Source organism: Saimiri boliviensis, chromosome 11 (assembly GCF_048565385.1).
Source record: "Saimiri boliviensis isolate mSaiBol1 chromosome 11, mSaiBol1.pri, whole genome shotgun sequence".
Lineage (NCBI taxonomy): Eukaryota > Metazoa > Chordata > Mammalia > Primates > Cebidae > Saimiri > Saimiri boliviensis.
The window spans coordinates 103461786-103486500 of record NC_133459.1 but is presented as its reverse complement, the minus strand read 5'-3'; positions in this window follow the sequence as shown (position 1 = coordinate 103486500).

Genomic DNA, 24715 nt, shown 5'->3' with positions numbered 1-24715 from the left:
GCAAATGCTCGTAGGAGCGACGGATTAATTGGGGCACCCGGACTCCCTAGAGAAATGAGAAAAGTGCCCAGACCATCCGTAGAGCACGGCGCCGAAAGTTTTAGAGATCATCGCCCCCGCGCGCCTTCCAGTTCGATCCCCTCCATTCTCCACAGCTGATTCCTCAGCCTGTTCCTCCTAGTTGCCCCTAGAGGTGTTTGGGCACCCTGAAAGCAAGCGAGAGTGCGTGTGTGGAGACCCCTGCTGAACCCGCCCCATCTCGGAGCCTGTTTCCTCCCGAGGTGATTTTCACTTGGAGTTTGTTTCCCCTTCCCGGTCAGGCTCGGAACTGTTGGTGGTGGCAGTTCTGACCCTTTTGCTGACCCCACAAAAACCTGCCTGAGAAAGGCCTGTGCCACGGTGCTGGACTGCGCATGCGCCGGCGGCGGGCGGCCGGGTTTGAAAGCAAAGCGCGGTGGCCCTGGGCAGCTACTGCCGGCCCATTCTGGGATCCTTAGTGAAAGTTGGAACTTTCCCCCAGAACTTTGCACAGTGCACAAGCAGTGCGTCCGTGTTTGTTAAGTAAATCCTTTGGGGACTCTAAACTCCACCCCTTTCACTCCCACTGCACACTGCCCCCCAAAACAACAATTAACGTTTAAATTATTCATGGCAAGATATTGCCACATTGAAGTCTTGCTGTTTGATATAAATGTGATCCTTCGTTACCCTTTTGAGATGCATTCATTTAAAATTTGAAAATAGAAAGACTCCAGTTTGATGGGATTTTCGATACTGTATTAGATATCTGGACCCCAAATTTTTTATTACCATATTTTATAAGCAGTCCAAAATACTATTTTTAAAAGAATGATCTGTTCAGGACGGGGACTGCGTCCTTTTTCGCTTGGCTATGACAAGGATAGCACACTGTGTACACTCAGCGCTGAACAATAAATCAGCCTGAGGATTTCCTTTCCTCACAACGCAATTTCCTCTTGTGTTCAGTGTGGATTCCATCAATAGCACGATGTTTCCTAGGCCATAATTTTGGCAAGTAAATTATACTAAACTCCGCGTATCTTTAGAAGCAAAATCCAACACATCTGAATCACCATTTAATACAAAGTCCTTCATAAAAAGAGATTAGAAAAAAAAAATCCTTAAAAGCGATGAAATTAAAACTAAAACTATGAATTTTGTTTCAGGTAGCATCAAGTCACCCTTGGATGTTGGAGAATATTTCCAAAATACAGATAATATACACTATCCCAGGAGGCAAATCTGGATTTAGAGCCCAAGCTCTACTGCTTTCTAGCAACATGACCTTGGATAAATTCTCTACACTTCAGTTTCCATAGATATGAAACAAGAAATAATTTCTAACTAATAGGGCTGTTGTCAGAATCAAATGGTACAATGTCTTGCTATTCAAAATGCAGCCTGTGGACAGCAGTATCACCCTTGAGCCTGTCGTCTGGCCTGTACTCCCAAACTGAATGAACCAGAACCTGAATTTTAGCATCTCCATATCACATGTATTTCCACCAAAAGCTGAGAAGCACGGATACAATGCATAGAATGTGTGGTGCCTGATAATAACAGCTCAATAAATATTACCCAATGCTAGCCACTTTGCATTCACAATTGGCAACAGTGATCAAATATTCTATTTAATTTCTCTATATATATAATATAATATATGAATTCAAAACATAATGCTTCTGAAATATAGTAAAACACAGAGTTGATAGAAGGGCAACCAGAAAATATATGGAAGGCCTAGAAGGGAAGGAGGTTAGTGGAGGCACCGGATTCTTCACGTAAACAAGGAGCTGGGTGCCAATAGGTGACTCATGTGGAAGACATTTAAGTGTCAGAAATTGGTGCAATAAAAATAGCAATGGGCTTCTCACCTGCGCTATCCTTAAAAAAGGAAAAAATTCAGTCTTTTCCCTTTTTTTTTTTTTTTTGACAGAGTCTTACTCTGTTGCCCTGGCTGGAGTGCAGTAGCATGATCTCAACTCACAGCAAACTCTGCCTCCCAGATTCAAGTTATTCTGCCTCAGCCTCCTGAGCAGCTGGGACTAAAGGCACGAGCCACCATGCCTGGCTAATTTTTGTGGGGCTTTGTGGGGCCTAGCCCTTGTCCCAACAGATCACTGATCTCAGCCTCCAGGCCTGCCCTGGCTAGCCGTCAGAGTGGTAGGTGCTAAAAGCAGGAGGCAGAGGCTGAAGAGGACAAGTGAGGGGGGAGTGGGGTCCAGTACGGGGAACAGGGCTCTGTCATGCAGACTGGAGTGCAGTAGCACAATCTCTGCTCACTGCAACCTCCACCTCCTGGGTTCAAGTGATTGTCCTGCCTCAGCCTCCTGAGTAGCTTGGACCAGAGGCATGTGCCATCACACCTGGCTAATTTTTATATTTTTAGTAGAGACGAGGTTTTCCCATGTTGGCCAGGCTGGTTTCGAACTCCTGACATCAAGTGATCCACTCACCTCAGCCTCCCGAAGAGCAGGGATTACAGGAGTGAGCCACCACACCGGCCTTCCTTTGCCATCTTAAAGGAAAGATTCCACCTAGTGAAGACAAACTGGGAAATAGGGATTAACTAGTCAGTGTCAACTCCTTGCTAATCCTGGTACCTAGTGTTCTTGCAATGTGCAAGAAGGCCTTTCTTACATATCTGACATGGGACTTCAGGACCCCTCCTACAGTCCTACTGCCCTTGACTCCTGCATAGCTCCTGAGGCTCATCCACCCTCTCTCATTTGCTGAATGCCCACTATGCGTCCAGCACTCTTCTGGGCACTTTACATGCACTATCTGCAAGTGAGAAGATGCTCTCCTACCCATGAAGAAGCTGGAGATCAACAGAGTTAAGCATCTTGCTCTTTATTAGAAAGCTCAATAAAAGGATGAGCTCGTGCCTCCACATCTGTGCCCCTTCTGTTTAGAGTTGTGGCTCACCATTAAAATAATTACCCTATCAAGCTTAATTACTGGTTTAAATATCATTCTCCCTGCTAGACTGAAACACCTTGAAGGCAGGGGTGGTAACTTATTACTCTTCAAATTCCCGGAACCAACCTAGGTACCTGTCACATAACAAATAATAAATATTAGTTTGGTGAGTAAATAAATGAATAAGCTATGTAAACTCTCTTGCTCTCCCTCCATCCCCTCTCTGCCTTTCTAGCCTGTCTTTCTGGTGGTGAAAAGATCAGGAAGGATTTGCCAGCATTACTTGTGTGGGGCATAAGAGCTACATGAAATAAAGATCCGCTTTTTTTTTTTTTCTGTGTGTCTCGCCAGTCTTTCTGTGCCCTCCAATATGAGCAGGCTGCCCTCTGTTTCTCTCTTGTATCATGGTGTTGTTTGGATCTTGCTTCAGCCCTACACTGTATAAAAATGGGAAATGGAATAAGTGGCTTCCTGAGATGCAGGAAAGACAAGGACAACAGATAATGGATATCACATACTAAGTTCCTTGCCATGTTCAAAATTATATCCTACATGGTAGGATGTTCTACTTCAGGCCGAATATACTAAGAAAACTGAAGTAAAGGAGCTGAAAGCCACATTAATTCATTGCCTGCTGCATCTTTATTGTCACTCAATCCTTAGCAATATTATTCTTCCAACTCTTAAGTTTACAAAGACATTAACATCTATCTTCCACCAGGAAAGTCAGAAACCTCCCCACTCCCCGCCTTTTTTTTTTTTTTTTTTTTTTTTTTTTTTTTTTTTTGGTGAGATGGAGACTTGCTCTGTTGCCCAGGCTAGAGTGCAGAGGTGTGATCCTGGCTTACTGCAACCTCCACCTCCTGGGTTCAAGTGATTCTCCTGCCTCAGCTTCCCCAATAGGTGGGATTACAGGCACACACCTGGCTAATTTTTTGTATTTTTAGTAGAGACAGAGTTTTGCCATGTTGGCCTGGCTGGTCTGGAACTCCTGAACTCCAGTGATCCGCCCGCCCCAGCCTCCCAAAGTGCTGGGATTACAGGCATGTGCCACTGCGACATTTTCTTTATTCCTCATTGTATTTCTTATTTTTTGTCATAAGAGAAGTAAATCATGGATGGTACATAACCTCTTGAAGATAAATTAGTTTCTGAAAGAATTAAAGATGCAGAAATATAAACACTGTAAACTGCAAACTGAAATTCAGCCTGTTTGCTGAATTAATTTCCTTCAACTACAATCAAATGTAGTTTGTTTTCACATAAACATTAGGGATGTGGGCTTAACGTTTCTGTTAATTTGATACTGTCTTTAAAATAAATACCAGAAAAACATTGTGGAGATAAATGAAGATAGAGTAAGATTTCTATAAAACTGTTTCTTTAATAAATGTGCCCAAATCAACGTGAATTTAAAGGTATTGGAATTAGGTACGACTGAGCGGGATCTTATTAAGATCACAGGATTTCTTTTTTCTTCTGACATGTTCAAGTCCTTGATTATAACAATAACAGTAACAACAACAGTGTCAATAACCTTATCTCCAAATGGCACTTACCACTTAACAAAAGAAATTCACTTGAGATAATTTATGACACAAAAAGCTTCCAATTTGGGAGGCCGAGGTAGCTGGATCACCTGAGATCTGGAGTTCAAGACCAGCCTGACCAACATGGTGAAACCTCATCTCTACTAAATATACAAAAAAGTAGCCAGACATGTGGTGCATACCTATTACTCCGGAGGCTGAGACAGGAGAATCGCTCGAACCCAGGAGGCAGAGGTTGCAGTAAGGCGAGATTGCACCACTGCACTCCAGCCTGGGCAACAAGAGCAAAACTCCATCTCAAAAAAAAAAAAAAAAAAAAAAAAAAAAGCCTCCAAAGCAGCTTTAAAAGGAGGATGAGGATATGACTATACGTCTGTGTAATTGACTAACTGATGTCCAAGTAAATGAAACAATGAAATAAATGGAAATACAAGTGTTTTCACACAGTGAGTATATACCCCCACACACATGCACACACACAGAAAGTGAGGCTCCAAATATTTACTTCACTGAGTTAATTGCACCTCAGCTGGGTCTTTTCGAAGTCTAGCTCACATTAAACATTCTGCAGCCCTCAAGCCATGATTAGATGTTAGTCCATTTTCAGAACATTAGCAGTGATACACATATATGTTATGTTCTGAAGATGACTAAGGAGGTTAAATTTACAGTGACAAGCTAAATAGCCCTATGTATTCCTGTCAGCAACTAAGGATCTTAATCTAATTTGTAGAATATTTAAATCCATTTGCATGTTGGTATAAACAAATTGCCAGTGAGAAAGTTTTTTATACAGAGATGGTGAATTTTAAAATCCAGTGCAAAGAAATTTTTGTGGGAAGTCCTTGATGTCCCTTTTTTCACATAGTCCTGTGTATATCACAATCATTATACTAAGTTCCTTGCAGAATAATTATCTCTTTAAGTGTCTGAGACCACAGCTACTATCACCCTCCTTGTACCCCAAACCTGCCTATCCTTGATGTCCTTGGAAACAGAAATTGTAGCTTATCCATGTCATTACTCCAATGCCTGGCACTTAGTAGACGATGGATGGATAACTGGATGGATGAAAAGGCGGGTAGATGAATAAATGAGATGAAGAGGGATGTAAACCATGTTATTACAGTAATGCTGAGAGAGGAGAAAATTTCACTTATCACTCTGGCATGTCACTCAGATTTATTCCTGCCACCAACAATGTCCTTGGAAAAATAAAATGATACTGAAGGACAGACCCACTACCCATGCAGAGGATGCAGGAGTACTTGAAAGCAGCTCGTCGCCATCCCCATTCAAAAAATTAAAAGTCCTCAATTTATGTTTAACAATTAAAATCCATTATAGAATAATTAGAAACACTCCCGGAAAAATGCATTATATTTAACTTTATAACTCATTCCTGAGATCAGATAATAACAACAGCAGCAGCTATTTGTTGAGTATATTATGAGCACTGACAACTAGCTACTGAACCACCTACTTCATATGTATGGTTTTATTGATTCTCATAACCTCTCTGAGGTGTTACTATTATTATCCTCATGTTCTAGATGACAAAACCAACTCTAAGAAAGCTCAACTCTCTTTTCTAAATTCAAATAGCTGATCAGTAGCAAAGTTAGCATTGGACCTGGAACATCCTGATGCCAAGATTTTCACACATTTAACCATGATGTCATTCTGCCTCCCTGGAGATTTAAGACAGAGGGATCCCTAAAAGCAGATGCCAACAAGATGGGTTTACACACAGCCAATGTTAAATGTTCCACACCCTGCATAAAGTCATTAACAAAACACAATTTTACATTTTATTTACGTGAGTGAAATTCCCCACCCCAACCACCACCACCATTGCTATTCAAATAGCAAGAAAAGATTCAAGATTTGTTTAGTAAAGCAACTTTGTTTTATTTTTAATTCTTAAAATATTCCAGTTTTAAATGTTTCTAAATTTCTTTAAGCATTCCATTTACTCTTTTCTGATGTAACCCTTTTGTTTTATTGTGATGTGTTTTGTTTCATTTCGTTTCAGACTGACATAAGGTTGTGAAATGCTGTGCTTTAGAAAACTGGGTATGTTTTTTGATCATCAGAAGCATAACAATGCAGGAGTGATTCAAAAAAAGGTTGACAAGCTTTTCTGGGAACTGACAGGACAAAGCTAAAAGGCACTAAAATGGAAACCTAATGTGCCGTATCAATCTCTCACATGTGCAACACAGACAATTACACAATTATATATTTTTGCAGACTATGCTCCATTTTGCAATCTTGGCATTAGGTTACCTGTAAAATCATAAACTGGTTTCTGTTGCACACACAAATGGAAAAGGAAGACTCACTGGCCACACCAAGAGTGCTCATCTGGTCAGGATGAAAACACAGTAACTTTTTCTGTTTCGTTGTTTGTTTTGATACTGCCTGCAACTTTTCATCTGTTCTTTCAGAAATTTCCCAGATTTAGGGAATAACTCATATGTTCCGCTAGCTTTGTTTATCCTTTTGCTGACATTTCTCAGGAGCTAATTTCTTAGGTTATTTAAATCAGAATATAACATTGGGGCGTAAGAAAGAAAGAGATAAGGCTAAAAAGGATAGCTATGAGAGAACAATAATCATTCAGATTATTTTAAAGAGAGAACAGGAAGAAATTGGTAGGGCTGAAAAAATAGGACAATTTACATACATATATATGTAGATGTCATTACAATATAGAAAAAATAATTGTTTCAAAAAATAGGAAATATTGCCTCTGACCAAAATATAAAAATAAAAAATCCTCCCTAACCTATAAAATCTGATTTACCTACCTCATTTAATAAATACTAATTTTGCACTTTTGAAAGAACAAAACTCTCTTCTAAATTTTATGTCGGGTTATAGGGTGAAAGGAAAGCAGTGTTCCCAAACCGAATCCCTGTGAAAGTTTATTTAACACTTCAAGATGAGACTACGAAAGATGGCACAAAGTAGGCACCCCAGATCTTCCTGTATGATAGTGTTTATATCTAATGTCAACTTCTCATGGCACTTGAAACGAGGAAACTTACGCGCCAACACTGAGCCGGAGGGATTGCTGGACAGGCGGAACACAGAAGGTCCACTCTCGTCTTAGAATAGCATCTAGCTAAATGAAAACTATCATCTTCTAGAATCCTAATATGTCCATATTCTTGTCCCTTTCATTCTGTCTACCTAATCACTCTAAGTGCTAGGAACCAGGAATAATTGCTGGGGTGGCTCCAGGCACAAGAATGTTAACAGTGATGCAATTTGATAAAGCAAAACGAGTTGAAGTTGTTAGTTGAAAACTCTAAAATATTCTAAGGAACTCAAACAATGCAACAACAAGAAAACAAATAGCAATTTTCAAACGAGCCAATGATCTACACAGGCATTTCTCAAAAGAGAACATGCAAATGACCAACAGGTACACAAAAGAAATGCCCAGTATCACTAATTGTCAAGGAAATGCACTTAAAACCACCTGTTAGAATGGCTATTACAAAAAGATAAAAAATAAGTGTTGATGAGGATATGGAAAAAAGGGAACCCTGGTAGATTGTTGGTGGGAATATAAATTAGCACAGCCATTATGGAAAAAGGTATGGAGATTCCTCAAAAATTTAAAACTAAAACTACCATATGATCCAGTATTCCCACTTCTGGAAATGATATCATTATGTCAAGAGATACCTGCACTTCTGTGTTCATTGCAGCATTATTCACAGTAGCCGAGATATAAAATCAATCTAGTTCATCAATGGATGAATGGATTTTAAAATGTACTATGATAATAATGGAATATTATTCAGCATTTAAAGAGAAGGAAATCCCATCATTTGCAACAACATGGATAAACCTGGAGGCTATTATGCTAAGTGAAAGAGGTGGGATATAGAAAGACAAATACTGCCTGATCTCATTGTATGTGGAATCTAAAAATGTTGAACACATAGGGTTAGAGTAGAGTGGTGGTTGGCAGGGGCTGAGGCAGGGTGGGAAGCAGGAATGGGGAGATGTTGGCCCAAGGGTACAAAGTTACAGTGTAGCAGAATGAATACATTTTGGAGATCTATGGTATAGTATGGTGACTATAGTTAATAATAATGTGTTGCATACTTCAAAATTGCTATAAGAGTAGATCCTAAATGTTCTCACCACACACAAAAAATATGTAAGATGATGGACCTATTAATTCACCTGACTTAATCATTTCACAATATACAGGTACATCAAAACATCACATTGTACACTGTAAGTACGTAATTTTTATTTGTCAATTATACCTCAATAAAGTTAGGAGAGAAAAATACTTCAAAATGTTGAAAACCCTGACTAATGAAGCCCTTCACCCTCCAAGTGGTTGAACTCTCTCACAGTACGATGGGAGAGGGACTGCCAGAAGCCACTGAGAAAGACAGGTGATCAATACTCACAGTGCATGGACTGCGCCCTCCCAGTCTATCCTGATCACACTTATGGGGAATTGAGTTACAAGCATCAAAGTGAGTGAGATTTTGCTGCTGGCCAGCTATCAGTGCCTTTCATTTTGATCTGTCTCTTATTTGGAAGTGTCTGGGAAGATGCAGCCACTGGCTGAGATTTCTTCCTATGGATGCTCCCCAGGATCCAGATGTGTCCCCAGTACCTCCATGGGAGCCACAGTTTGCTTTGTAGTAAAAGTGAGGAGACAGACATTGCTAACATAGAGGCTGTGGGTCTCTGATGCTGAACTGAGGGTAATTAGAAAGATCTTTTCTTTACTACTACATCCAGTTTGAACATTTTATGGTAGGTATGTACCTGATAATTGCTTTTCGAATGCTCATTACATCTTTTGTATTTAGACATTAAAATCTTAATTCTTTACTAATATCTTGTGGAATATATATGAATATGACAATAGTTTCATTATAGATTAAAAACATTTATCATTTCTAAATAGCCAGAAACTTGTATCAGTAAACACTCAAGTATCTTATTTAAAATAATTTAATTATTTTTGAGGTCAGCTTTAACTACTACTTTTCATTTCTGTACAATTTAAAGATATAGGCAATATTTTACTGTTTGGAAAAACTGATCCAAGATACAAGTTTTAAGATATTGTCTATGTCTGATCTGTTTTTTTCCTTCAGATTCTCTACCCAAAATTTCTTCACAATATTCCTATGCTCTTCAGATAAACAAACAAATAAAAAAATCCAAGTCTTGAATTCTACTTTTCAAAGGGTCTTTCAGGAATGAGGTAAGCAATGATCAATTTGCAATAGGATTAAAAACTAAATTGGCGTCTCATTCAAGTTCCACCCTGTGGCAAATTAGAGCAGCTGTTTAACACATGTTGCCAGTGGACTCCGTTCTACATCAGCCATGCTAATGTGAGTCTCGCTATGCTCCATGGCTACAAAATATTCCTCTAACCTAAGCCATGTCTGTAGCCAATGTGGGGAGAGCTCAGCTAGGCTAGGACAGCTCCCCCTGCCCACATGAGACACCTTGCAAGCCCAGGTAAAAGATTCGTCCTCAGGTAGGCCTATCCTGATGAGTGATAACTTAGTGCTGGTTTCACTACCACCAGCAGCCATCCATGCCCACCTGTGTTATTTTTAACCTTATCTTATTTTCATTTGTTTTAAGAGGAATCCTATGGAAATGCAGTGTCTAGTTCACCTGAGAATTCCCAAGATCTCACTAAGTATTTATCGAATGAATGAACAAATGAATCGTATAAGAACTATTACTATGGCCAATGCTACATCAAATTTTAAGCTACGTAAAGTAGCTTAACTTATTAAGTAGCATTATTTCCAGCATTCTTGTGCTTATTTAACCTTCTGCTGTCTAGATTTTACCTTGTTGGAATGGTTTTCTCTTAAAGTGTGAAGAAGAGTGTAAGAAGGATCCCATGAGGAACAAAGTGTGGATGCAGGGCAGTCGAGGGGGATTGAAGCAAGGGACAGATATAACTCAGAGTAGTATGATTCATTCCACTGCAAACAAAATCATTTCAAAATTCTAAAGAAAATGAAGTATCTGGTGCAATTGTTGTGTTAAATGCTACTTAGTTATTCATAAGCAATTACTATAAACAAATATTTATGTGGCTTAAAACAAAACTATGTGTACTAGAAATCTAAGAATTCATTTTTCAATAAATTTTTTCCTAATTACATTTTACTAAGAAGAGGTGTGGTTTGTTTACTTTTCAGAGTAATTTTCTCCACAATGCCTGAACTATATATGATTTGTGTGAGTGGGATAAGCCCTTCCAGCTGTTCAAAATTAGCTTAGTCACCAGTCTAGTGAGGCCATCCATGAAATACCCTGGTTGTCGGCAATTTGTTATCTTTGAGCTCTTTAAATCAAATACCATTGCAGTTCATTCCGAGAAGGGGTCAAATCACTTAGCAGAGCATGAAGAAGAGAGGATGTGTCACTACTACTCTTAGTCAAATTCTGTCACTTCTTTTATTCTTATTCATTCTTGGCTGTGGTTGTCTAAATTCATCTTCAGGGATAAATGGTTACTGGTCATCTATCAAAGCATGAGTCTTTTCTGCAGGCTCAGGATTCTGCTATTTTAAACATGCATTGGACTCCAGATTACGAGCCAGGAACTGAACTACATGTTTTACATATCTTATTTCATTTACAATAGTAGGGTAGATATGATGTCCCAATTTTACAGGTTAGGAAAAAGGTTCAGAGAGGTAGATGATGTTTATAACAGTGTAGCTATAGAAACAAGATTCCTGAACCTTATCTCAAACCACTAAATCAGAATTTACAGGAGGTAGCTAGGAATCTATTAAATCTGAATTTCTGCATTTTTAACTGGTGTTCCTGAGTTATTGTTATTATCTTTTATTGTTAAAATTTTCAAACTTATGCAAAAATAGATGGAATAGTTACTGAATCCCCACCTACCAATCACCCAGTTTTAACAGTTATCAACCAAAGTTGCAAGTATCTTTTTAATTGTTCAGATTTTGCCCTGTGATCCAGATGATTCTTTAAAATCATAAAATTGAATACCAGTGAGGAATAGTGACTTTCTCATTGTCATTTACTTGTGGAGCAGCAGAGCTGGGAAGGAAATCCAAAATACTTAACTCCAACTAGGGTTTGCTTTCCATTTAACCATAGTTATATTTATTGCATAAATATATATTTATTGGAGTCCTTCATATTCATGTAGTACCAAGATGAGAACTAAAACAAGAAGATGAACCAGTTAAATCATATTTCAAAGTGGCCTATGAGCAAGGACCAAAAAGTTGACAGTCGGGCCAGGCACAGTAGCTCATGCCTGCAATTCCACAGCACTTTGGAAGGAAAGGTGGAAGCACTGATTAAGGCCAGGAGTTTGAGGCTGCAGCAAGCTATAATTATGCCACTGCACTCCAGCCTGGGCAACAGAGCAAGGTCCTGTCTCTAAAAAAAAAAAAGGCAAAATAGTAGCCGGTAAGTATGACCACAAATTAAAAAGTAGGAGATCAAAGAATGAAACAGTTTTAAAAATCTTTAATGGAGGAGGTACAATTTGACCTGGGCCTTCAGCAAGGAAAGTCTTTCCAAGTGAAGAATAACATAAACAGAAACATAACATTTAGAATCAACAAATTATTTTGGAGAACTAAGGAATAAAAAGCAGACCAGATGGACAAGAGAGATCCATACTGGATTGCTTGGGGGATCGGATCACATAAATTCTCAAAGGCAAGGTTGAATAGGGGTAACAGAAAGTCACCAGGAGTTTTTAAATAGAAGAGAAATATGGTCAAAGTGGTAATTTAGAAAGAAAACTCTGACCACAGTATGCCTGGAAAAGAGAGTCAGGAAGTAGGGTGACAAGTTAAGAAATGACTACACCAAATCAGGCATAAGCTGAAAAGGATCAAGATCTGAGAGACAGTCACCTGGACTTGGTGGCGAAAAGAAGGAGGAAAGAATTTAAAATGACTGTAGTTTTGTAACTTGGTAGCTAGAAGAATTCAGGAATATCAAAATGAGTTTTACTGAAAATAGCAGAAGATATGAGATCAGTGCGTACGTGAGAGTTAGTGTGGGGATGCTAGGTTTGGAGTCATCAGCATAGGAAATCATTGAAATAGTGACGGCCACATGATCAAAGGTAAGACTCATTGGAAAGTAATACCTGAGATTCCAAGGACTGCTCACAGTGAAGGGGTGGGAGGAGAAAAGGAAGGAGAGGAGTTACGGAAACCCGAGTGGGACTGTCACTGGGTATCACCCTAATGCAGATCACTGCCCACCAGAGAATCATTTCATGTCAGTCCCTGTGAGGATGCTCTTTATACAACTACTTGTGACTGATACTGTGTAGAACCCACTGCCATGTCATTTCTGTAGCAATTTCTGGACAATCACTTGGGGCCAACCCTGATTTGATATCTGACTTATAGAGCCCCAAAAAGTTCTTGAAATTTGATCTTTAGAGGAAAAAAAGAAATAAGTAAAAAAGATTTGGGGCAAGTTAGTGGCAAATCACACCTGCTTCATAAAATATTAATTTAGACCTATTACATTGGTTTCATACAGGTGTGGTCTTGATGAAGCATAATTCCTCCTCCCTAGAGATTAGATCTCTGCTGGCAATAGCTATAAGCAGGACTTGATTCTGCTTTAAGGGTTGATTTTTTTTTTTTTTGTCTGAATCCAATAGTTCCCCTTCTAGGATTCCAAATTAGTCTGTGACAATAACTTCATTTATGAATCAATATTTATAGACAACCTCTTTTTTCCCTATTGCTAGAGAGTTAGTGGTAAATAAGATACAAAAATCTTGTTCTTCACAGAGTTTGCAATCTCCCTCTGACTTTGCTCGATGTCTAATTGTTTACAAGAGTACACATCCAAAATAAAGCATGCTATTATTCCTAGTTGTAGAGAATGTGTCTGCTATCCCTGTGACTGCCTCTTTGTCCATGAGCACACTGGAACTTTATGTTCAAAGCTACACTTTCTACCCTACCTGATAAAAACAGCACCTACCTTTAGCTAAATGACCACAGGGTCAGTGGCTTTACAAGCCAAATTTCCAGCTCTCTGAGCATCCTCTCTTCCTATTAAGACTGATGACACCAATGCTTCATTGCTATTATACCTCAGTGTTCTCTCCTCCCTCCCAAAGCCCCTGACCCTTATAGTTGCTCTCATGCTATCCCCTGCTGGAACAATTTATTTCACTCTCTGAGTGTCACTAGGAAAATGACACCTGCCTCCATGAAACTCTTGCCCATCTCTGTACCCATTTGCACTTCTCTCCAAACCCATCTCAAATTCTGAGCCCATAGTGGAGAATTTAAAATCAAAATTACGATTGTAAGCAGCACAGAAAACAATTCTTTCTTTCCTCTGGTACGCAGGTTCCGCTGCAGCGCAGAAATCAAGATAAGAGAGAATTTCAAGAAAGACAGGGTGATGGACTCAGTGAACTCGCTTCTATTTTGGCAGGTCCTCTGGTGCGAGCTCACACTGTCCCCACCCATGCATAAACGACTAGAGCAAACCATTCTATAGGCTCCTTTTTGAAAACCAAAGAAATATTCCCGCGCCGGGCGCGGTGGCTCAAGCCTGTAATCCCAGCACTTTGGGAGGCCGAGGCGGGTGGATCACGAGGTCGAGAGATCGAGACCATCCTGGTCAACATGGTGAAACCCCGTCTCTACTAAAAGTGCAAAAAATTAGCTGGGCATGGTGGCACGTGCCTGTAATCCCAGCTACTCAGGAGGCTGAGGCAGGAGAATTGCCTGAACCCAGGAGGCGGAGGTTGCGGTGAGCCGAGATCGCGCCATTGCACTCCAGCCTGGGTAACAAGGGCGAAACTCCGTCTCAAAAAAAAAAAAAAGAAAGAAAAAAAAAAAAAAAAGAAATATTCCCACTTGTATTCAGTTGGATTCTGTTCATCTAAGATGATTAATGTTTTGTTTTGTTTTGTTTTGTTTGAGAAAAGTATAGTGCTTAAAAAAATGCCTACCCAGCCCTGCTGATACTCCTTTAGTGAGGATACTTTTTTGAGTCATATACTTTTGTTATGATTACACTTTTTTCAAAAAATTACTTAAGTTTAGGTGCATACTGTACCTGGCATTTCTCCCCATGTTATCCCTCCCCTTAGGCATACGCATTTCTATTTTTTTCCTAATAATGTTTGAGCTAGTATTTTCACCCTTATTTAGGGAAGACTCCCTGTTTAAGAGATCTAGACATCATCTTTTATTTTTAAACAACATTAATTATAAAATTACAAGGACTATTTCCAATTTAGAAAATGATGAATCAAATCAAACCTGGAAAATATTTTTTAAAATATTATTTTATTCTATAAAAATAATGGGGTGAAAATCCAAGCCAAATAATTTAAAAATGAATGGTTTCTAAATAAATAATATTTCCTTTCAAGAAACACCAATGAAAAGTAAATCATTTGCTTCACTGAGGCTCCCAGGGGAAAAAGGAGTTACTCGTAGACAGTAGGTTTAATATTAGAAATAAATGTTGCTCTCATTTTGAAGCTTTGTTCTTTTTCTAATTTTTAGGAGTTTCAGGATTTTAAATCTTTTATTAAAAATTTAAATGGCAATTGCTACTATCTTATTTTCTTTTTTGGTTTCCTCTTTAATGCATTTTGTATAATAAGGAAGCAATTTCTCTGCTCTTGAAGAGACAGAGAGACTGCTTTTAATGAGAGACAGAGATGCTTTCAATTGCAAAAGGAAGGGATCGAATAATATAGTTTATTTCAATGTAAAACAGAGATTTTGCTCAATGGTCAAGACATGTAGTCCATTTCAATGAAACGGAAACATCAGTTTTGTAGCTCTCGTGTCTCTGCAGCAGTTAGGCTCTCATCAAGAACATGTTTCCACATTACAATCTGTAAAGTTCACAGAGTGAAATCAAAAGGTTTTTTTTTTTCCATAAAGTAAAACTAGTGCCCCCAAATTCCCACCAACACATGTTTAAAGAAAACTTTCATGTCAACATGGATTACCTTATCTTGATTTATTTTAGATGAGGAATTTGTAACTTCAATTTAAAAAGTAATAAATATTCAATTATGAAGTTTTTTAAACCCTGAGGCTTCTATATAGAAGGAAAGTAATAAATTAATCCCATAGAACAAAGATTACACATTGCTGTCTTCTGACTCTACCTAATTATCTCAGAATATAAAATGCATCAGAAATTCGACAGAGGGTTATGAAGAATTATCAGGATATACAGTGATCAGTAATTAATATACTCTCAAATAAAAGTGAATTTTGCGCCGTTTCTGTGTGAATAATTATCATTTCAATTCTTGTAAGATTTCATGCATAATATCTAAAGTTCTGGATCTCTGGAAGTGAAAAGAAAAATGCTCTCCCTTAAAAATAAATTGGTTTTGGCTGGGTGCAGCCCACTCACACTTGTAATCCTAGCACTCTGGGAGACTCAGGCGGGTGGATCGCTTGAGCCCAGGAGTTGGAGACCAGCCTGGGTAACATGGCAAAGCCTACTGAAAATACAAAAATTAGATAGGCATGGTGGTGCACACCTGTGGTCCCCGCTCCTCAAGGGGCTGAGGCCAGAGGGTTGCTTGAACCCATTAGGCTGAGGCGCTAGTGAGCTCCAATCTTGCCACTGCACTCCAGCCTGGGAGTGAGACCCTGTCTCAAAATAAAAATAAATTTTAAAAAATTAAACAAAAATAAAAAATAAACTGGTTTTAATTAGTATTCATCCAAATCTAATAAATTCCAGGAATGCACTTTAATAGCACTCCAGTCTGAGTGACAGAGTGAGACCCTGTCTCAAATAAATAAAAATTAAACATATACTGGTTTTAATCAGTATTCATTCAAATCTGCTAAATTCTGAGAATGAACTTTCACAGCACAGTTGACGTTCCCTTTCTATATTTAAAGAAATTGTAGGTATAAAATAATATATGCAGCCCAGTTTTACCTTTTCCGTTCAAAAATGACCCAGGAAGTTTCCCACAAAATGGCTCCTCTTTTCGATTTCACATTTTAGCCAAATAGCTGGTCATAATGATGTCTGTTCGCTGAAGCAATGTCGTAAGTTCTAGCAATTGGCCACCAAACTGTGGGAACTCAATATAATGGTAAACACAGGAGACTGTGAGTAGAAAACCAGGGTTCTAGTTCAGCCTCCTTCACATCTGGCTGTGCGACGTGGGGCAATCTCTTGGATCTTGTGTGTGTGTGTGTGTGTGTGTGTGTGTGTGTGTGTATGTGTGTGTGCATCTGTGTGCCTGGGTATGTGTGTGTTCCTACTGATTAAGTGAATTGGAGTAGATTACTTGTGAAGTTCGTTCCAATGCAAAATTCTGATTTTATACGCCCTCCCACTCTCAGTTCGTTAGACTTAAAACTGTGGAAAATTTAACTACATTGTTTTCATCCAAATTTCACCAAGCACTTTCTGTTTTCATCTTTGCCTTATCTTCTTAGCATGGTCTGTAACTTTGTTAATGTTAAATGCATTCTTCCCATGCTACCTACTTCTCATCAGATTTCCTAGCTCCTAATCTTCAGCGGTTCGCTCTAGCCTATCCTATTGTGTACTCTTCATAAAGATGACAATATAATACAATGTGAGAAGTAGCTTGGCTCCAATTCATCAATCTGATCTTATTTTCAACTTCTCCAATACAGCAGAGACCATTGGCTCGTCTCTCCTCTAACCCTAAATTTGCTGTTGTCCCTCAACTTGAAACTATTTATTCTGACTTCAATTCTTAGCCTGTCAAATAAAACTTCTACCTGTTTTTCAAACCCCTTATTCAAATACTCAAGACTTCCCGCCTTCAACTAGTATGAGATAGCATAGCATAGTGGTTACAGGTGCCTTTACTGAAGCCAGATTGCGTAAGTTCAGTTCCTGGGTCTGTCACTTGCTAGTTCTGGAAATGTGGATATGTTCTCTAATCTTCCCGTACTTTGGTCTACAAAGTGGTGATCAAGTAGTACCTATTGGATTCAGTTGCTATGAGGTTAATAAGTTAATATATGTAAAGCACTTGGAACAGTGACCAGTACACAGTAGGCACTTTAAAAGTGTTTGCAATAATCACCAATACACCAGCTCCCTGTGGCATGCTTGATCGGTAGCGTATATTAAGACACATGTATTTACCTGTCCTCTACCACTCACTTCTATCTCTCTTAAATAGTTAGAAAGAAAAGGGGAGATGAAGAATGATGCTGCTGTTATTCCCACCCTCTCCATAGGCACAGAATACAGCTCAAACTCTTGGGAATTACAACCAAAGAGAGAAATAAGAAACTATGGAGAGAAGCCATTATAGTTAAAGGGTTAGAAAGTGATCATTAGGAGGAAAGACTAAAGAACAAGGACTAATAACTCCAGCAAAGAAAAGCTGACTGTTACTTACATAAACATCTGTAAGAATACAAAGGCCCTTAAAAGCCCCCTTATACTTGTTTGCTGTTTGCGTTTGACTCTCACTGCCTAAGGTTTTTACCACAGCCATTCTTCTTCCTTTCCCTCCCCATAACTGCTTTTGTATAATTCTGATTCTGGTCCCACTGCCTGGCTTACCTTAACCACATGCCAGACAGTCATATGCATTATTCAGATTCCTCACTACAACTCTGGAAGGTGGATTTTATTAAGTTTTTTATTAAAGCATATGACGCTTAGCTAAATTGACCGGTCATACAACCAAGCCGGTAAGTAGCAGTATGGGCATTCAAACCCAGGTCTATCTGATGCAGACTCTAAGATCAACCCATGGCATGTGAGTGATTTCTCCTCAGGATTGACTCCCGATGCTTTACGCCCACCACACCTCCCAAGAACTCCAATCTGGCCCAGTATGGGAACATTAGAAAATATTCACAGAGAGCTGGTTGCTTAAAAAGAAGTACTGACAATTGTAAATACTGCAATGATTCAAGGGAAAGTTGGGAAATTTTTTTTGAACGATCAACATTAATAAACTAAATAATTAATTAATTGGCTCTCCCAAGCGTCGGCCCATTTAAGAGTCTCCAACAGGAGAGCCAGTGTAAGGGTCTATCAAGAAAGCTTGAGAACTTTTCAGGTTTTTGGTGTTTTTTTTTTTTTTTTTGAACCAAAGCTTTTATGTTTGTAGACAATCCAATTTGTAGAAAATTATTTAGCCAATAAATGCAATGACTGAAGATGTCACTAATTTATAAAGCTACATGAACTCTATTGGGGCTGATAGAGATTATTAGTCAAAAAAATTTAAATCTAAATATTTTAATACCCTTAATAAGAACAATGGAAAACTGCTGAACAATCTGTTTACGATTACCGCTCATGAAAATGCTAGTGGGTCTGCAAACTATAGAACTCTCTCAATAAAGAAAATCTTTATAACATTTGCCCAAATTTCAGGAAAATCTGTGAAACAGTTACAGAAAATACACCATCTAAAAATGTTTCACTATTTTGTTTAATGACCACAAAATTCATAATATGTGTTGAAAATCTTGATATTCTTTATGCTATGTGAAATTTGATCTGAGTCCATTAACTTCCTCATAAAGAAGTAAGCAAACATCCCAATACAGGAGGTCCAGATAAAATGAAAAGCTCCCTTTATTCCATCACATTTGTGTTGATTTAATCCTTTGACCTTCCTTGCAATTAAAATTAAATTAAACATGCATTGTACAAACTCAGCTGAAACCTCCCAGGGTCCCACAGATCTGACCCTGTGAAAAGATTTTCTTTGAGTGAAACACAGCACAAAAAGATAACCATTTTATAATCATGTAATTAAGATTTAAAAGAAATCCAATGCCTCTTACCACTCTAGCACTCAAATATTTTCCTCCTATATAATTATTTACATTTCATTTGTACAAAAGTAACATATACTCAATGCAGAAAGATATAACTATATATATGTTTTATATTTTATGTATCTATAACCAGGAATTCCATCTTTGTAATATACATTTTTACATTTTGATGTGTACTCTTTCCATCTATTCTTGTGATATATATTTTTAAAAATAAAAATAACATTTTATCATACATCCTATTTTATAACTTAGTTTTTCATTTACCACTCATTATAGTTTCTCTCGGATTTGTGTAATCTTTATTATTCATTTTATAAACTTGCTTGACTCATTTAATGTAATAGAAACCAATAGATGTATTTTGTATTTTTAATGTATCTTATATGCAAAGGTCTCAATAGTCATTGTTTAAAAACAATTAATTTAGCAGTATCAAGATACTCTGGTTATTTATAACCCTCCACTTTGCTCTTAAATCCCGGGGATATCCTGCTTTAAGTAAACTCACATGTTATGAGATGAAAGAACTATTATAATCTGAGCAACTAGAGGGAAAATATTTTTAGGTAGAGCAGACTCGCCTGGCACATTTTTGGGGCCTGGGCAAGAGTACAAATGGAAGCAACACATTGGATGTCTTAATATTCAAAAGATACAAGTCAGACTAACAAATTGTTGAATCTCCCAGTTTCAGGAGAAAATCTACCCTTGAATTTAAAAAGTATAAATGCATTTTTTATTTTGTAAACATAACTATTCTGTGATTTTTAAAAATGGAATAGTTTAGTGCTTTCAAAGTGATTACATTTTAAAACAAGGGCAACAAAATATTTTCAAAAGGTCACATATAGAAATGTGAGAATCAGAGATTAGCAACAACAACAAAACAGGACTGGATTCCCTTTTGCTGTAGTAAATCCCTAACTAGCTCTCTCCCCTTCCTTCTTTAGGATACTCAAATTTTCCATCTAAACCTGAGGTTTTCTGATAAATTTCAAAAAGCAGTTTTCAAAATTTAACTCAGAGGCTATCTGCATTTTCACGCTCTGAGATGTCTCTGTCTGACAAGTTTGAGGGGCTCTCCTTCCTTTCAGAGAGCAAGCAGTAAGCCGCCCAGTGATGGGTTAGCTCCAGCAGCAAAGCGAGCGGTACAATCACAACATGTTGTTCACTTTCTTTAATCGTACGCTGTGATTTTAGCATCATCAGCATGACCTTTATGGCACCCATAGCTAGAGCTTTTTTCCGTTAGTTTCTAGGCCTCTAAGCACAGATCATACAAGAGACTCATTTAACGTGATGTAAACCGAGAGCTCTTAATAAATAACTACTTACTACCAGAAAAAAAGAAAAATAACACAGGAAGCCTCAAGCCCTTCATAATCAAGGCATCTCAGTTCAAAGTACTGTTGTCAATAGTTTTAGATTCTGTTAAATCCCTCTGATCCTCAGAACCTCTTTTTTTTTTTTTTTTTTTTTTTTTTTTGAGACGGAGTTTCGCTCTTGTTACCCAGGCTGGAGTGCAATGGCGCGATCTCGGCCAATCTCGGCTCACCGCAACCAACCTCCGCCTCCTGGGTTCAGGCAATTCTCCTGCTTCAGCCTCCTGAGTAGCTGGGATTACAGGCATGCGCCACCATGCCCAGCTAATTTTTTTGTATTTTTTAGTAGAGACGGGGTTTCACCATGTTGACCAGGATGGTCTTGATCTCTTGACCTCGTGATCCACCCGCCTCAGCCTCCCAAAGTGCTGGGATTACAGGCTTGAGCCACGGCTCCCGGCCTGATCCTCGGAACCTCTAAGAATTAATGCTGATGGTATTTTCCCTAAATGATTTCTCATTATGGTTACTGAAATTTACTGATCACGTGCTATGTGCCAGGGCTCAATGGTAGGGCCTACAGTCCAAAGCATGATTGTAAACAAAGGAGTGGCAGGGTGGAGGTGGACTTGGATTGCTACAGAGGCACAGAGGGAGGGCTGGGGAGGGGGAGTGTATTAGTGCATTAGTCAGGCTTCTCCAGAGGGATAGAATGTATATATGGATAGATGTATATATGAAAGGGAGTTTATTAAGGAGAATCAACTTGCACAGTCACAGGGTAAAGTCACACAGTAGGCTGTCTGCAAGTAGAAGAGCAATGAAGCCAGTGGTGGCTCAGTCGGAGTCTCCAACCCTCAAAAGTAGGGAAGCTGACAGTGTGGTCTTTAGTCTATAGCTGAAGGCTCAGGAGCCCCTGGCAAATCACTGGTTTAAGTCCAAGAGTCCAAAAGCTGAAGAACTTGGAGTTTGATGTTTGAGGCCGGGAAGCATCCAGCAATGGAGAAAGCTGAAAGCCTGAAGATTCAGCAAGTCTGCTTTTCCATCTTCTTCTGCCTGCTTTATTCTAGCTATGGCAGCAGCTGATTAGATGGTGCCCACCGAGATTGAGAGTGGGTCTGCGTCTCCCAGCCCACTGACTCAAATGTTATCCTCATTTGGCAACACCCTCACAGACACACCCAGGAACAATACTTTGATTCCTTCAAGTTAATCAAATTGATACTCAATATTAACCATCACAAGGAGGGAGAAAGCAGGGAGTTCAAGAAGGTGTTCACCTGCAGTGGAGGGTAGGTGAATGGGTAGGTATTATTAGAACAACACGCACAAAAATTCAGAAGGCCAAGGACACACATAGAGTCAGAGACCAGTCAGGTTTGTGGAGGGGCCAAAATGTTGATGTATAAAGTGAAGGGAAAGATTCATGTGAAACTTAACAGTTGAAAATGGCCAGAAAAAGATAAGACAGGTATGGACTGTAAAAGGTCCACAAAGGAACCTGGAGCCTCCCAAGGAGGCTGCCCTAAAGCTCATACCTATTAGGCGGAACCACCCTACAATTAGATTCTTTGGACATCTCACTAATGAGACCCTTCAGTAGAATTTAAAATTTATGCTCAACTCCACTTTCTTTTTCCTTTTCTTTTTCTCACTCTGTCACCCAGGCTGGAGTGCCATGGTGCAATCAGGGCTCACTATAGCCTCTAACTCCTGGGCTCAAGCTATCCTCCCACTGCAGTCTCCAAAGTAGCTGGGACTACCAGCACACACCGCCAGTCTCAGCTAATTTTTGTATTTTTATGTAGAGATGGAGTTCTGACATGTTGCCCAGGCCAGTCTTGAACTCCTGAAGCAGTCAAGTGCTCCACCTACCTCGGCCTCCCAAAGTGCTGGGATTACAGGTGTGAGCCACCTGTAATCACAGCTGGCCTAAATTTCACTTTGTAATGAATGTGTTAGAACAAGATTCCATAGGTACCTCAGAGGAGACAAAACATACAGCACATAAGACCTTGCTATATCTGCCTTCTCGAATGAAGAAAGTTGGACAAACCAAGCTGTTAAAGATACCTCTTTGTAATTAACTTAGGAAAACAGGGGCCTTCATGAAAACAGAGATGACGGCACCCATAGCCAAGATCCTTGAAGACTTCAGGAAGGGCATTTGCCTAGTAGTTTCTTAGCATAAGGTCATACCTGCCCCATGCAAAAGTACTAATGCAAATGGGAGAACGTACATGGGCACTTAAGAGAGATATAGAAGCTCAGCCTTAAGCATGTCAGTCTCAACATTTTAATATTATCTATCATTTTAAAACTAACAGGATACACAAAAACCTTCTGCATGTGGCCCTGGAGTACACAGGTTCTTATAAGTCTCTCTTCTTCTAGACTCTTCACAGAACACAGATGCCACCGTGCAGTTCCACAGCTCCATTAAAATGTGGGCAAAGGATATGAACAGATACCTTTCAAAAGGAGACATACATGTGGTCAATAAGCATATGAAAAAAAGCTCAACATCACTAATCATTAAAAAATGCAAATCAAAACCATGATGAGATATTACCTCACACCAGTCAGAATGGCTTCTATTAAAAAAAAAAATCAGAAAACAACAGGTGTTAGTGAGGTTGCAGAGTAAAAGAAACGCTTATATACTGTTGGTGGAAGTGTAAATTAGTCCAACCATTGCGGAAAACAGTGTGGAAATTCCTCAAAGAGCTAAAAACAGAAATACTATTCAATCCAGCAATCCCATTACTGGGTGTATACCCAAAGGAATACAAATCATTCTGTCATAAAGACACATGAACATGTATGTTCACTGCAGCACTATTCACAATAGCAAAGATATGGAATCAACTGAAATGCCCAACAATAATAGACTGGATAAAGAAAACGTGGTACATATATACCATGGAATACTATACAGCCATATAAAAGAACAAGATCATGTCCTTTGCAGGAACATGGGTGAAGCTGGAGGCCATCATCCTTAGTAAACTAACACAGAAACAGGAAACCAAATACTGCATGTTCCCACTTATAATAGGAGCTAAATGATGAGAACACATAAACACACAGAGGGAAATAACAGACACTGGAGCCTATTGAAGGGTGGAGGGTGGGAGGAGGGAGAGGATCAGGGAAAATAACTAATGAGTACTAGGCTTAGCACTTGGGTAATGAAATATAATCCATACAGCAAACTCCCATGACATGAGTTTACTTATATAATAAACCTGCACCTGTAAACCTGAACTTAAAAGTTAAAAATAAAAATAAATAAATAAAAATAAATTTCTGGCCTCATTTTAAAACTATGATTCAGTAGCAACTTTTGTTTTTAGAGAAAATTATTTCTTTTCACTGCCCAAGTTGAACTCTAGTCCGTGGAGAACCTACACCCAAGGGAAGGCTTCACCGTGACATCTAGAGAGGCTTTCGAAGGGCCTCAAGAAACCTCTGCCTTTTTTTTTTTTTTTTTTTTTGGTGGGTGTTTGTTGTTCTCTGTGTGGCGTTCACTTCCCCGTCCTCTAATGGCTCCTTTAGTGCATGTCCCATCCCCATGGCACGCAGTTTTGGTGGGATGGTCAATAAAAGTGTCCTACCAAGGACACAGGGATCAAGATAGACCTATCTGTTTCCTAAACATTAAATATTGAGTAGAATGACAGGAGAGTAAGAAATTGTTGGGGTTGGTTCTTTCTATTTCTCACGCTTGGTCTCTCTTCCTCCCTTCTTCCCTCCTTCTGTCTGTTTCCTTTTCATTGTGTTAAGCTGCCAGGCATAGTTTCTGTTGCTTGCAACAACAAAAAATCCTAAATGATATATTGCAGTTCATGCATCTCAGTATCTTGTGAATCTAGTTTAACCACCAGGAGGGCAGCTACAAGGGTAAGACAGATGAGCAGAACTTGGACAGAGATACCAAGTTTGTAGCTTTCTAGAAAACTTGCTAGAATTTCCAAGTTGCTTCAATATGGCATATGAGGAAGAGGAAACGGATAGTGGAAGACTGTATAGAATGGAAAATCTTGTAAACATCTGCCAA